Source organism: Sinohyriopsis cumingii, chromosome 9 (assembly GCF_028554795.1).
Source record: "Sinohyriopsis cumingii isolate HCF-2022 chromosome 9, ASM2855479v2, whole genome shotgun sequence".
In the NCBI taxonomy this organism is placed as follows: Eukaryota; Metazoa; Mollusca; class Bivalvia; order Unionida; family Unionidae; genus Sinohyriopsis; species Sinohyriopsis cumingii.
The window spans coordinates 52,539,329-52,554,557 of record NC_142969.1 but is presented as its reverse complement, the minus strand read 5'-3'; the positions used below and the strand labels follow the sequence as shown (position 1 = coordinate 52,554,557).

At 35.0% G+C, this 15,229-nt stretch overlaps 1 pseudogene across 1 annotated transcript in view; it reads right to left on the bottom strand.

Annotated features, from left to right (window-relative positions):
* The window catches only part of LOC149791816 (transient receptor potential cation channel subfamily M member-like 2), a 167,240-nt pseudogene that overhangs the window by 114,980 nt on the left and 37,031 nt on the right, over positions 1-15,229 (bottom strand). Inside the window, exons 9-11 of the transcript XR_016423306.1 lie at positions 11,671-11,872; positions 9,054-9,154; positions 8,174-8,308 (exon numbers count right to left, since the gene is read on the bottom strand). The product of XR_016423306.1 is annotated as a transient receptor potential cation channel subfamily M member-like 2 (transcript). The remainder of the gene's footprint in view (positions 1-8,173; positions 8,309-9,053; positions 9,155-11,670; positions 11,873-15,229) is intronic.

Here is a 15,229-nt window from a genome sequence, read left to right as displayed (position 1 = left end):
ACATATGATGCTGTGTTGATTTAACTAGTTTAATGGACACATGAACCAAACCCAGAGAATCAACCCGATTCAGATTTTGTTTCTGCGAAACTAAATTGCTGAGGCATAAACTGCAGGAAGTTGACAGCATGCCAGCCAACAGCTTCAGACTGAAACAGTGCATATCAATTTGAGGCTCACTGAAATTATTCTAATTTCATAAGGTGAAATCCGTATGAGGCAATTCTGTTATTTGACAGTGAAGGAGAAGACAGTCCAGGCAGAGGGGAAACACACCTGAGCTTGGTTGTTTTGGAAGATTCAGCTTTGATGTAATCTTTCTGGGTAAGCATATCACTCGCTCATATAGATCATTTACTTAGCACTTGCTCCACATGAGAAGAGCTATCAGAATTATCTTGCAGTTCTGACCCTACATTTTCTGTACTAATGTTGGTACTAAGACTGTGGAAGAGGGGGTAGCAAAGGCACATAACCCCTCCCAATGGACTGAAAGCACATCCATGGTCCATGCATATGGGTCTGGTACTGACGAGACAAAGGTAGGCAGCGTGTTGCTCCACCTTGTTGCAAACAGGTTGATCATCAGATGCCCTCAAAGTGCAAACGTGTGAGGAAAAGCCAATGGACCATTAAAAATATCCTAACCCTATCAAGAGAGAACATCAGTCATAACATTTAATTTGCAATAATGTGTTTGATTTCCACATTAAGCAGAAGCTGGTAACACCAAGAACAAACTGCCATTTACCAGCACACAGGTCAGGCAATTTGGTGCCCATTAGAGGTACGTCACCACTACAGGGTTGTCCTAAATTGTCAGGACTTGGATGGTATGTTAAGTCAGGGTTTTGCCTGGCCTGTTGTCCCTTTCTTGTGCCTGTGACGGCAGGTTCCTAAACAAGGATACAGGTGAAGTGGCCAGTTGGAGGAGCATTTTTCTTCAATTGCTTACCTCTGAACTTCTTCAATTTTGACCCTAAACAGCAGAAGCAAGCCAAAAGTAGCCATTTTTTAAAGCCAGAGCGTGTTGTGGTTTTAACAATGTGGCATGTAAAAACACATCACAAAAGCATAAAGTCAAGATTGGTAAAGGTAGTCAATGCATTAGCCATTGTATGGTGAGCACTTCTGTTAACGACCTGAGTAATTCAGACTCTCAACTCCCAGTAGTGTTGTTTTGCCAATTTTCCCACCAGTTGGAAAACTACAAATGAGGCCAGAACCAGTATTAACGATGTGGCAACATTTCTAGCCAGCTTCAGTGTGGCAAGAAACACATTCTCATCAACCCTGTAAAACAGCATTAAGCGTGTAACTGATGCCGGGCGTTCAGTATGGTATGAAGTGGATGTGTCTCATACTGATGCCGGGAGTTCAGTAAGGCATGCATTGGATGTGTTTCATACTGGCATGACAATAACATGGCTGGTACCTGGCTTTCTGAAATGAAGGCATTAACATTCCCTAAGTTACAGTTATGTTCGAACAGGCATTCATTAAATTGCTTGAGTTTTGCTGACAGTGTAAGCAAACAAAAAGAAGCAGACTCTTCTTCATCATCAATATTGATCAACAATTTTGCTTTATAGTCATGACTGGTAGTGGAGGGTGGCAGGCATTTCAAACTTGGTAACACGCTGCATATCTCTTTGATGACAGCCTTAAAACAAAACTCCATCTTCTTCATGTACAGATCAGAGAAGGGCTCTGCTCAGAAGCATCTTTACACTTACTAGGTGAATAATCTTGGTCTAAATCTGCTTCAATTTTGGGACAAACCATGCCCCGAGGTAATGATGATTCAATGCCACTGACCCTAAAAAACCCACTGCAACAGCCCTGGAAGTAGACAGTGAAAACAGGAAAAGCCAGCTCTGTCAGGCAATTTTGTCACACCTGGTCAGGCAGTAGGTTAGCAGGAAGAATGATAGACCCGGTTGCTTACAGATGTGCACAAGCTAGTTATGCCATCAAAGCTTAAACCTGGAAGCATATAACGTTGTGTATGTGGCAGAAATTGGCAAGAGTACTATGTCTATATGATATAGACAGATGAATTTTCATCTTTTGTATAGCTCAGTTTCGGCAGTAGCATGCTTATATTCCTAACGATAATGTGATCATGGAATGTATTCAAAAAAGAAACTGTTATACATTGCTAGTTACTAATAGTCCTTGTATGGTGATGCAAACTTGGGACTGAAAATATCAAATATTAGTACATGCATTTTAGAACACATTTGCACAACTGCATGAGTGACCAGAACTTCTTTTTTCTGCTTTCTCACTCACTGAAGCCTTCTATATTCCACTGAAAGTAATACTAAGCCAATAAATAAAGACTATGAAAATAACTAGGACATCCAAACATAAACAACATTACAGTTCTGACCAGAATATGTTGACACATTGAAAGTGATAATAATTTTAATATATTTCAGAGAAAGATAACTTGAGACAGCATATTTACCATTTACATGATGTTTCATTCACATAGTAGGAAAATCAAATAAAATTCAGCTGAAGAGTTGTGATAATTCTGCTATTCCCTGCGAAAAAAATTCATGACTTCATGAACACTCATGAAAGTTCATAAAATGTTCATGAAAGTTCCACCATTAAGTTCATGAACACTTCATAAATTTTGATGAATCATGTACTTGACGTTCATGAACTTTTATGAGCTATTATAATATCTTTAAACTTCCTGAAATGTCATGAATTTGGTTCATGAACAATTCAAGTACTCTGATGCAACAATAAGATATTTATTAAAAAAGTTTATGACTTTTATATACCATCATTCATATAATATTCCTGCAATTAATTATATAAACTTCCTTAAAATTTTTGTGAAATATAAATATAATTGAATAAATTAAAAAATGACACGAATACTATATAAATGTTCATAGAGATCCTTTATTTTCATGCTTGTTTACTTAACCTGAGTAGCTTTGGATTAATATGTGTAAATATGTTCTGGCCAGAATGAACAAAATGTACTTGCTATAAAAGCTTTCACTGACTTTGTCATAACCTTTCTGTCCATTACTGTCTTAAACTACATACTCTGTTGACTTGTAACAATCACCAATTGCCAGTTTGCTGTAAAAACCAAAATATGCAAACACCAATTATCCTGATTGGATGATTGTGATAGAAGACGTGACATGATTGGCTAATATACGCGTGCGACTTCAGCTGCTGAGCATTCTTTTCCCCACAAACAAAAGAACACGCAAATGGTAAAAACCTCAAACAAAGAACGTGAACTCCAATGGAATGAACAGATGAAAATATTTTCAGTATCACTTTTTAAAGTCAATAGAGTGTGTGTGCATGATATGGATTTTTAACGTAGCTTTAACAATTTTTCAGTCATATCGCTACGATGTCTGCAATGTGGCAGTTTATAGTATTGTCTAGCACTGGGGCATCATGCCACAGACATGTGGCATGATATCCCACAAAGTCACATTATCCTGACACTGGGCCCACCAGTCCTAACACTAACCTCTTAATGCTGAGCGATAAGCGAGGCAGCTGTTAGTACCGTTTTTGTAAGTCTTTGGTATGACTCGGCCAGGGTTCGAACCCACAACCTCCCACATCCGAGGCGCATGCTCTAACCACTAGGCCACCGGAGCGGTTTAAGTCAATAGAATTGCAGGGAAGAGATTATGAAGAATATGATTTGGTGACAGCAAAATTAGTAGGAAAAGCATACCCAGCCAGGATTATCAACTTCCAGTGAGTATATAGGTCATGCATGATTATTTCCGTGGAAGTTATATGGATATTTTATTGGTTTTGATATGTGCCATATTAGTTCTAACCAACTTAATGAGGAATGATTTTTTCAGACTCAATTTAGAGTTGATCCTCAAATTTTTGAAAATCACTAAACATTACTCTGCTTCCATATTCTAAATCATACATCCCCTTTTGATCTCAATTCAAGATGTGGAACTGCATCTGCTATAGGAATTTAGATGTTCCATATTGTTTTCTGTTTTGTGACATCACTATTTCTATGATCTGATCCAATTTGGTAAATAAAAAAAAAAGCTAAGATGGAAAAGATATTAAGTGGTGACTCTGCAGCAATGTTAAAGATCCAAACAGTAATTGGATGGAATATCTCATGCCGTTGATGGAGACAATCAGTAGTGACAATTGGTGGAACTTGATTAAATTATTGACCATGAAGAGCTTCACAAAAGAAGAGTTATCCATCAGGTCAATCTCAGGGAAAAAGATCAGTAAAATCAGGAGAAACCCCTAAAGACAGCCCCTTGATGATAAAATTTAGATATGCTTGAACGGTTGGTTGAACACAATTGCCCCAATATCTCTCAAAATAATTTCAAAGAAACATTACAGAACATATAAAATGTGCTGAAAAAGGTATTAAAAAAAGAAAAGAATACCGCTTGTCAATTTACATGTTTTTTGTTGCATATTAGAAATTTATCTGAAATTAAAGACCATTTTTAAGTTATTATGTTGCATTTTATACTGTTTTAAAACCTCACTTTCAATGTTATTTCATGATTCAGGATGAAATGTTACTACAGATATTTGTGAGTTTGTTGATGATCAAATATGTTTATGGGAACTGTTCAAGAAAAATCATGAATCATTCATGAAAAACTTTGTTCAAAATAGTTCATGAGTATGTTCATGCACTTGTTCATGAATGATGATGACCCAGTTTGTGAATATTTATGAACTGTTCACCTAACACTGCCATCTCACCTCTGGCTGCATATGTTCAAGTCTCAGACTCAGCCAATGTAGGTATGTGGGAGAGTTGCCAGTAGCATCTCATGGATTGGTGGTTCTTCCCAGGTTTTTCCTCTACCAGTTATACTGTCTGCCATATGCAGCCTACCTTGCACTGAGAAATGACATTAAGCCCCAAAACAACAACAATATCAACACGAGCAACTGCAAAACACAGTATTCCATTTTATATGTGCTTTTCACTTTGCAAAGACAAAAGTCATCATTTAACCTTTCTTATTAATACATTGTATTGGTCAAAACAAAATGTGATTGGGGTAATGTCATGAAGTCAGTGCAAAGCAAAATGAACTTTGCCTTCTGGGCCTGTTGGCTGAAATGACAGACTATCTATATATGGGGCCTCAAACACGTGGCCCCACATGTGGCCAGACAGGCCGTATCCTGTGGACCACAAAATGAATGGCATCACAAGGTGTCATGAGGGATAATAAAGGTGGTGTGGCCCTAGGGCCATCAAAAATGCCCTCATGTAGCCCTCAGGATGGTTTGAGTCTGAGACCCCTGCTCTACGGTTTCCATTTTGCCTGACTCACAACCAGAAAGGACGATGTAAGTTTTGGGATTCTCCAGCATGCATGCATTTCTAAAAGCTGACAATAGAAGAGACAGTTTCCCATTTTCATACTAGTCTGATGGATATTTATTTATTTCATAATCAAAAACTTTGTTCTAAATAGCTGTTTAGGATAGTTGATAGAATACAGCCTTTAATGGCTGATACAAATATTTTGTGCTTGAACTGTTTATATTCAACATACGGCCAGATATTTGTTTGCATGGTAGGTATGCTTGGTCTAGTATGAAACACAAAATTACTTTGACTACTCTACTTCTTATTAACTAAATTAGGCTTTTGTTATGACATTCTAATTCATCCTTTTTAAACTGAAAGTAGAGTATAGTTTTAAATAGTGCTCAGTATTCAAGTTTATTGACTGCTTGGTAAATGTGCTACAGAGAGTTCAACACTTCAAAACAAAACTTTAATTTGATGTGAAACTAAATGGTACAATATGAGCATAGGACACCTTTATACCAAAAACACAGATATACGTAAAAATCAGAACGACTATAACACAGCCTTAATTTATAGTAAATTAGATGAATACACATAAATTTGTTTCATATTAGTGATTTGCAATACCAAATGTATTTTTATACAGAGAACACAACAACAACAGCTGCAACATTTACTATTGCTACTATTGAAAATAACAATATATCTACAAAAAAGAACAAAGTTGTATAATTACTAGGTATTTTATAACATTTATTTTGTATGTGCTATAAAGGGATATCTGCAAATAGAGTGTAAGAAACATTATGACTAACACGTTTAGGAGGTTCCAAATGATAAGCTTGTGTGTTATAAGTTCCTCAAAATAGTCATTTTGCAATGAAAAATGCCCAATTCTAGGGATGCAGGCCTCAAAATGCTATTACTGCAATCATCCCTGCAATAGTCTTTAAAAATATCTTCTTACCATGTTTTATGATTCTACACAGGATGGCAAACAATAAGCACAGGCTAAATACAAAATACTTAACTTATGGTTGAATAATCTTAAAAGATTATAGCATGTTCAGTTGAAACACAGAATTGAAATTAAAACAGTGAAGCATGAAATATGGGTCAAAGTGGCCAATATTTGAGATGAATGTGTAGTACTCCTCAAAAGATGCATTCTCCATCCAAAAAGCCAAATAAATCTTTTTAACCAAATGGCAGTTAATTTACTGGCTGTCATAAAATGTGTACTATCATCGGTTTCATTGCACTTTATCCTAGAACACATTTAACCAAATATCAAAGAGGCTAATGATTCATCTTCTAATAAGATACACTTGAACTTTTAAGATCTTTCTTTTATTGCAGCAAAGATAAAAACTAATTAAATCTGCAATGACCGCCTGACTTTGTAATCCATATAAGGCATTTGTCCCAGTCAGTTTACTGATATCTTTGACAAATTGTGAAAGAATGTCCTGGGTGATAATGTGTTCTCCAGATATCTTGAGGAGAACAAGCGCAGATTTTTTTTTATAAATTCTTAAACCCTGACATGAAAGGATTATTCAATTCTGTAGTCTTCACAATTACGCGATCAAAAGTCACACCAGTAATCCTAATGGATGTGCCGTATTCCAGTCAGGGTAATTATTTTCTCCATTTTTCATTAAAGTTAGATCCACAGTTACCCTTCTGTGTTCTGCTTCTTTCACTTTCTTGGCTAACAATTCTCAGTGCACGCCGTTTTAATCTGGAGATCACTTTCTAGTACAACAAACACTGAGGTTAAACATGTGGACGACATCTTACGGTGTTCAATAGAGATTGTGAGATTAGGGGAAGCTACTCCGTCATAACAATGCCTATGCTAGTCTGGTTCCCTGTGTTGTATGCTTCCTGTGTTGCACTCCCCTATACGAAGAGCGGAGTGCAACGCAGGAAGCATACAAAGCTGGGAACCAGTCTATGCCTCTGCCAGAAGCATACACGATGCCATTCCTCATCTAAACTTTTGGATATGAAATAAATCCTGATCGCATTATGCGAATCCTTTGCATCAGGAAAACGCAAAGCAACAAAAAGTGTGCGTAAACTTTCTCTAGTATGCGCCCATGTTGCAAAAATGTGCGCATGTGCTTAAAGGGAAACACCGAGTTCTCTTCTACTTCACAGAGGTCAGCTAAGAATATTTCATCCCTTCTATCAGAAGTAATAGACCTTAAATAGCTTGACTAAAAGTATCTCCCTTTAATTTTGTAAACCTTTAATATCTCCAAAGACATACAATGAATTTTCGTGCATTTTTTCCTGTTGTTTATATCAAGATGCCATCTTTAATTTGATAATATTTCCTACTAGACTTTATAGTTTTATCACGTAAGACATTGGCCTTGATATTTATAATAAGAAGTTTACAACCTGAATTTCAACATAAAATATCCTATGTACTATGCAAGTGATTAACATAATTGTTAATTGTTATCCTGTGCACTTCGAAGGACAATGATAAAACATACTTTCAAATCAGGTAACAATGTTTTTTGTTTTTCACATAAAATTTAATTTCTTTTAATTCCAAATATTCTGAAGATCGAGAAATGGTCATAATGGATATAAGTTTGCTATTCATCTGGTCCTTGATAACATTTTCAATCCCAACATTTTCTTAAACAATGATCAGCTCAACTTTTATTAAGCAATTATTTTTCTCCATAACTATTCTCACACCTGCAAAAAGTAAAACCAACCACAAAAAACACTATAACAGTACAGCATGATGTACCAGAAAGTTTATGCAGTTTGCAAAGCAATTTATAAATAATGTACAGTGACTACTAAAAAGCTTACATTGTTGTACAACAGTATCAGTCTTTTGATTGTCAGGAAGTCCTTGAGACTGACACCATCATCTAAAAACAGTTCCACAAAATTCACTCTGTTCAGTTGTAAGGCAGACAGCATAATGTCATCTAAGCTGCCAGTCTGAAGAAACAAACAAAATCATAACTGTACTGTGTGATATTTGACCATCTTTTAGAGAGCTTAGAAAGATACCATGTAACATGTTTAGCTTGCTAAAATAAATGTTTACCTGGCTCTGTTGTTTTGTTACAGGTTAATGGATCAAGTAGTGATTGATGTTAACATTCATTTTCGAGAAAGACTGTACAGAATGTGTAAAGAGAAGCTGCACAAAAAAAGCACATCAACGCATGAATTTAAAGTTAATAAATTACTTTAATCCAGGAAATGTTATTGTAATTAGAAGTTTACAAGTTTTATAAATGTTATATAATCACACTCAAAATTGTATTGACTTGTACTTGAAAACTGAATTACACAATGCCAAGCATTTTCCATAGCAAAATAACGTGAATTCAAGACTTCTTTTGTGTACAAATTTAGTCTAATATCTAACTTTAGGAGAATAAAAAAACAATAACAGCAATGTAGCTGCTGTACAATGGGCATATTGGTATGGAGCAAATTTACAAAAATTATATTAAATACACTGAATTTACAAAATTTTACATAAATGTTAAAATGTCAATGCCTAGTGTATATCTTTGCATAAATATGCCATATATTATTTAGATTGTCTATCAAAATATGTTATATGTTTTGTTTGATACAATGGAGGGGGAACAAAAATAGGAGCTTTGATAATAAAGGTTAACTATTGGCTTTACAGGAAGTCAATCAAAACTGCAAAGAGTGAAAGACTAACCGTCCATCTTTTGTCGTCAGTAAAAATTTCACTCTTGGCAATATCAATCCTGTTCCAGGCTAAAGCTAGTTTCAGCTGATCCATCACTTGGTTATTTTTGGCTGAAGGAAATCAAAATTATCAGGTAAGGCAGACATGTATGTAAGCAATATATACTACAAAATCTATTTGGTTGACACAGTCCATTAGATCGTGCAGGGGGATGGAACGAGAACACAGAATTAATATAAGGAACTCAAAACTTTCCTTTTCTCTGCTTGAAATTATAAATGTTTTTGTGTCTATCTGATCATTGATTGTGTTGCATATCTGCACTTATATGTGGCAGTGTTTTGGACAGATAGATGGATAAGTAGGTAGGTATGAAATATTTTTGCCACTCTTGGAAATGGCTGCCTTTAAGCTATCCTGAACCTGGATATGAATATGAACCTCTTATCACCTGACCAGGTCCCATATGATTTCTTATCATTTGACTATGTCTAATTTATCCTCATCTGACCAGGTCTAGAATGGTGTATTTTATCATCTGAAGATGTCCAATATAACTTCTTGTCATTGGCCAGGTCAAACATGATATGAGATACTTAAGTTCATTCATGATGGACAGATAGCAAGTAGTAAAATGTAATGATCCAAAAACAGTTAGAAAAAAACAGGAATAAATCTGAAGAAAACAATTTATAAGTCTCGACTTCAACAATTAGCTTTCATACCTTGTTTTTTGCTAGATTCAGAACTTTGAAATTGTTTTTTTTTTTTTTTGGGGGGGGGGGCACCAGCAGTCAGTAATAAAGTATTGTGAATTTGGAGTAAATTCTGTGATTGTTTATCTCTTTGGTTCTTCACTTGCCAGCTATCTACATAAATGCATGGATTAGGGTTTAAACTCATCAGAGAGCACATGTCAATATTATTGTTGCTTGTACCATGTGACTACCATGCTGACATGTTGCTGATATATTTTCTCAAGGTTGCTGCAACAGGTTTCTAGTAATTATTCTTGGAATACATACGCTGAGAATTATGTGACCTTTCATTTTTCTACAAAAACTATATGGTTCTTATGTAATATTTTCAAACATTTTGTGCAGTATTGGAAAAGGGGTTTACACAGGTATCATGTGACTAATACACCTCCGATGTCACGGACAGGTTGCATTTGTTGGGCAGTCACATGACCAATGCAAGTGACGAATACACTAGCTCAAAATTTCATCAACACTATAGTTTCATCTCATATGTTTAGAAGATCAAACACAAATTCAATAACACATGCAATTTGTGAGAAAATAAATTATATTCCTATCAGTTTGTTGATGTACAGCTTGATGTAAGGTCTATGAAGTTTGCTAGGTCCACTAGTAAACACCTAACCTATACCGACTGTGCATGTTAAGAGAATTCCAACTTTTCAATAAGTAATGCATTCTGACCACATATCCCAACATAAATGTCAAAATATCTAAAATGGGGTGGGAAGGGTCAGAGGAAACTTGGACCAGGCTGAATGCACAATTTTTTTCTTTCATCATCTTACTCTTTAAAGCCGGTTTTGGTTTGATATCAATTACATCACATGACAAAAATCATCAGCTGGCACAATTTTAAAATATTTGTGGACCCCATTATACATATTTTATAAATTAAAGAAACCCACCCGGCATTTTATTTTAATTATAGTTTCTTCTGACCCCCCCCCAAGTATTTATGGAATAGTCCTAGCTAATACAAGCTATCCAAACTGAAGAAATCTGTTTAAAGACAAGAATGCATCACACTTGCTAATCTCACAATGAATGTAAGTTACAAAACTTACTATAGATATAGCTTTATACAGTTTTGCTAGGTATCATCACATGTACTGCATCCTAGTGTTGTCTCTAATAAAATCATAAGATTGTTTTTATCTGACACTTCAATGGCATATATTAAACTGTGAAAACAATTACTAGTATTTAATAGCAAGTAGCTTTAAAACCTGAACAGAAAATAAAATGTTTACTGAATTCTCTGTCTTGGCTTTGATGATTTAATAATGAACACATTTGATACATTCAGATCCATAAAAGTCCATTGCACTCAATAGACCCATCATTTCAGTTAAAATGCATCTATTTCCAAACATGCAAGTAAATGCATGTGAACTTTTCATTGCTCTGTCCAACACATGTACTATATACCTAGTGTAAGAGAAATTATATCCTGTGCATTAGCTTTCATTCAAAATGAAGACAATTTATGAGAAAATATATAAAACAGCAGTTCACAACCTCAGGTCATGACACAAATCAGGGTCACAGTTTCATAGTGGGTGCTCACTATGGTAGCAAAGGATTACTAGAACAAATCCTTTATATTTGCTTTTTTAAAGCAGAAAAGTGAACGAAGGGTCAGGAGGTCCAGTGTGTGGCCAATTTAGGGTCGCAGCCAAAACAAAATGATGGGAGCCACTGATATGCAGGAATTTAATTAGTGCTACCGTATGATGCCTCTAACACAAAATATAATATGGTAACAACAATGGCAATTATCTTGCCACCATAAATATGATACTATAATCTAGCGATATGCTAATATGTGCAAACAATTACATTTAAATTTCAAGAACACATACCTTTCAGCAATGCTTTAAGCATGGCTACATCAATGTCTCGGGCACCAATGTCAGAGTCGCATTCAAATATATGAATCAGTTCAGACTTGGCAAGGCAGTCCTTGATTAGCTGCATATTAATATCGATCTTTTGATCTGCACAGAAATTAATTTCCTTCATTTGCTTCTGAATTTCCTTTACCAGGTTTGTACTCAATCGCTTCTCAGTTCTGTTGAAACAAATTTATCACATGCCCAAAAATTACTAATTCACTGAACGTTTCCGTTCACCAGAAAAATATATAAACTGATCAAAAAATAATCATTACCTACTAAGGAATTTTCAAGGAAAATGTCATATTTATTACCTAATGCATAATTTTGCAGATAAAAATCCAGTATACAATATACACCATTGCTATTTCTGCTTAGTTATTGTCTCCTGAGTGATTCCTTTTCTTTTTGTTAGATTAGTCATCACATAATGAGTTATACCCTAGACATTATAGATTTGTTCCAGTAAAAAAAAATGGTGACATCCTGTATTTTTCATTTTTTTTCTGCTACATTATTGAATCTATAATCAGTCAGGAATTTATTTTGGTGAATATATTCAACAAGACATGTATTTAAGGTAGGTAAAATCACTCTAAATTTTGTTCTGCAAAAGGTTGGAAATGCTGAATCATGGATTATTGAGATGTCTTATAATCACTAATACTGTACTGATTGTCATGTTTGATGATCCAGAACATTGTATTAAATGTGTATCTAATGAAAATTCATCAAACAGTGTTGTCATTGGTGACATCATTTGTGTAACAACAATGTGCTTAGTATAACTGCTGGACACTTATAACTTGAATGTTTTGACTTTGTTTTTCTTCTAAACACATGTACATAATAAATAGTTATTTTTGCTTTAAATAATAAGTTCTTTGTGCACTTACTACCTCCATGTGAAACAAATGCATTTATTATCCTGATTTAACACGTATAATAGAAGCTGTGGTGGCTGAGCAGTTAGCATCTTAAACTCATATCCAGAAGGATACAGGTTTGAAGGGGCCCCGAGTGGTCTAAAGCGCTCATGGTTACGGATCACTGCCATCTCACCTCTGTCTGCGTGGGTTTGAGTCCAAGACTTAGCTAGCGTGGGTACGTGGGAAAGCCTGTCAGTAGCTTCTCGTGGGTCGGTGGGTCTTCCCTGGGTTTTCCAGGGTTCTTCCTCCACCAGTTATACTGGCCGCCATGTATCTTGTGCTGAAAAATGGCGTTAAACCCTAGAACAACAACAACAACAGGTTTGAATCCCATCCAGATCAGACTTTCAGGGTTGACTATAGTGGTGTGTCTCTGGGTATGGCATTTTAATCTAAAAGACTCAGAATGATATATCCCCAAACCAAAATGCATCCTTGCTGAAAGCTTGTGGCAAGCTTGCGGTAAGCTTGCGATAAGCTAGTTTGATGTTTATAAGCTAACATGGATGCTTGCGCAAGCTTGTACAAGCAAGTGCAGGCTAAAGCAAGATAGCTGGATATAACCGCAAGCTTGCACAAGCTTGCGCAAGCTTGTACAAGCTTTCTTGTTTGCTTCAGAAATTAAAACTAGCTTGCACAAGCTTTCTTGTTCGTTTCATAAAGTAAAACTAGCTTGCGCAAGCTTACTTGTTTTCTTCAGAAAGCAAAATTAGCTTGCGCAAGCTTTCTTGTATGTTTCAGAAAGTAAATTTAAACTAGCTTGCAACAAGTTTCTTCATATATATATATATATATATATATATATATATATATATATATATATATATATATATATATATATATATATATATATATATATATATATATATATATATATATATATATATCCATTGCTTGTGAAAGTTTGAGACCATGTATCCAAGTAGCAGGTACCATCACTGTCACGCCCCTATGAAAACAAATTCATGACTTTATGAACAATCGTGAAGTGTTCATGAAAGTTCCTCAAGTAAGTTCATGAACTTCAAGAATTTTGATGAATCATGTACTTGAAGTTCATGAACACACTGATGAATTTTTATGAACTATTATAATATCTTTGAAGTTCCTGAAATGTCATGAACTAATGGTTCATGAACAATTCAAGTACTTTGATGCAATACCATGGTATTTCTTAAAAAAATGTATATTAAATATCTATATCATTATATTCATAAAATGTTCATGAAAATTTATCATACCAACTTCTCACAATATTAGTGAAATTTAAATAAAGGTGAATTTTTTCTTCTTTTTTTAAAATGATATACTGTATAAATGTTCATACAGATCTTTAATTCAATACTTGTTTACTTAACCTGAGTATTTCTGGATTAATATGGGAAAATATTTTCTGGCCAGCATCAACAAAATGTATCTGCTTTAAAAAGCTTTCAATGACTTTGTCCTAACGTTTTTTTTCTTCTCTCCATTACTGTTATAAACTGCATATTCTATTGACTTAGTCACTGGTTGCCAATTTGCAGTAAAAACCGAAATATATTAACAACGATTATTCTGATTGGATGCCTTTGAAAAAAGACGTGATATGATTGGTTAATATACGCGCGCGATTTCAACAGTTAAGATTCCTCAGAAACCAAAGATCATGCAGATGGTTAGGCAAAAACCTCGAACAAAAACCGTGGACTCCATGGAATGGACAGATGAGAATATTTTCAATATCATTTTTTTAAAGTAAGTATAAGTGCAGAGAAGCGACTTTGAAGAATGTGAAGGAAATGATTTGGTGAGAGCAGAATTAGGCGGAAAAGCGTACCACGCCCGGATGACCAAAATTACGGTGAGCATCTTTTTCTTGGTCATTCGTGATTATTTCAGTAGAAGTTATATGGATATTTTATTGGTTTATATATGTCATCATATTATTTATAACCAAGCTAATGACACGATTTTGTTCAGACCTAATTTAAACTTGCTCATCAAAGTTTTGAAAATCACTAAACATTATCACCCCCACCCCCCAGTTCTCGATACCAGACGTGGTTCGATATCGATAGGAGTTGAGATGTTCGAGATCGTTTTCTTTTACATGACATCACTGTTTCTATAATCTGATGTAATTTGGTAATTTAAAAAAAGAAACCTTATGAAAATAGTTAATGCGTGAAACTGTTCACAATAAAAGTGCAAATAACAACGTGATGAAACCGGAAGCAGCTATACGCAACATGCGGAGTCTGAGTGGATGCATTAGTGACATACTAAGGGCCTATACCACACAAGTCTGGCGTTTTATCAATAAAAAATGGCGAAAATATTTGAAAGCATGAAATAACCGTTATCTGTATTATATACGGTTATTTAGTAACGATGTTGTCAAAACAAATGTCATATTTTACTGAATAAAACATCCGTCTCCTGTGACTATACCTATGGCTAGACAGATTCAGTTAATATAAAACAGTGACAAACTTCTGCAATAATATAAATGCTCAGTATTATGTGTAAGGGATTAAATCATTTTTGAGTTGGATCATATTATTCCAGTAAGTAAAGTGGGGTACAATGATAATGTGCTAAAAGCTAAAAACAAT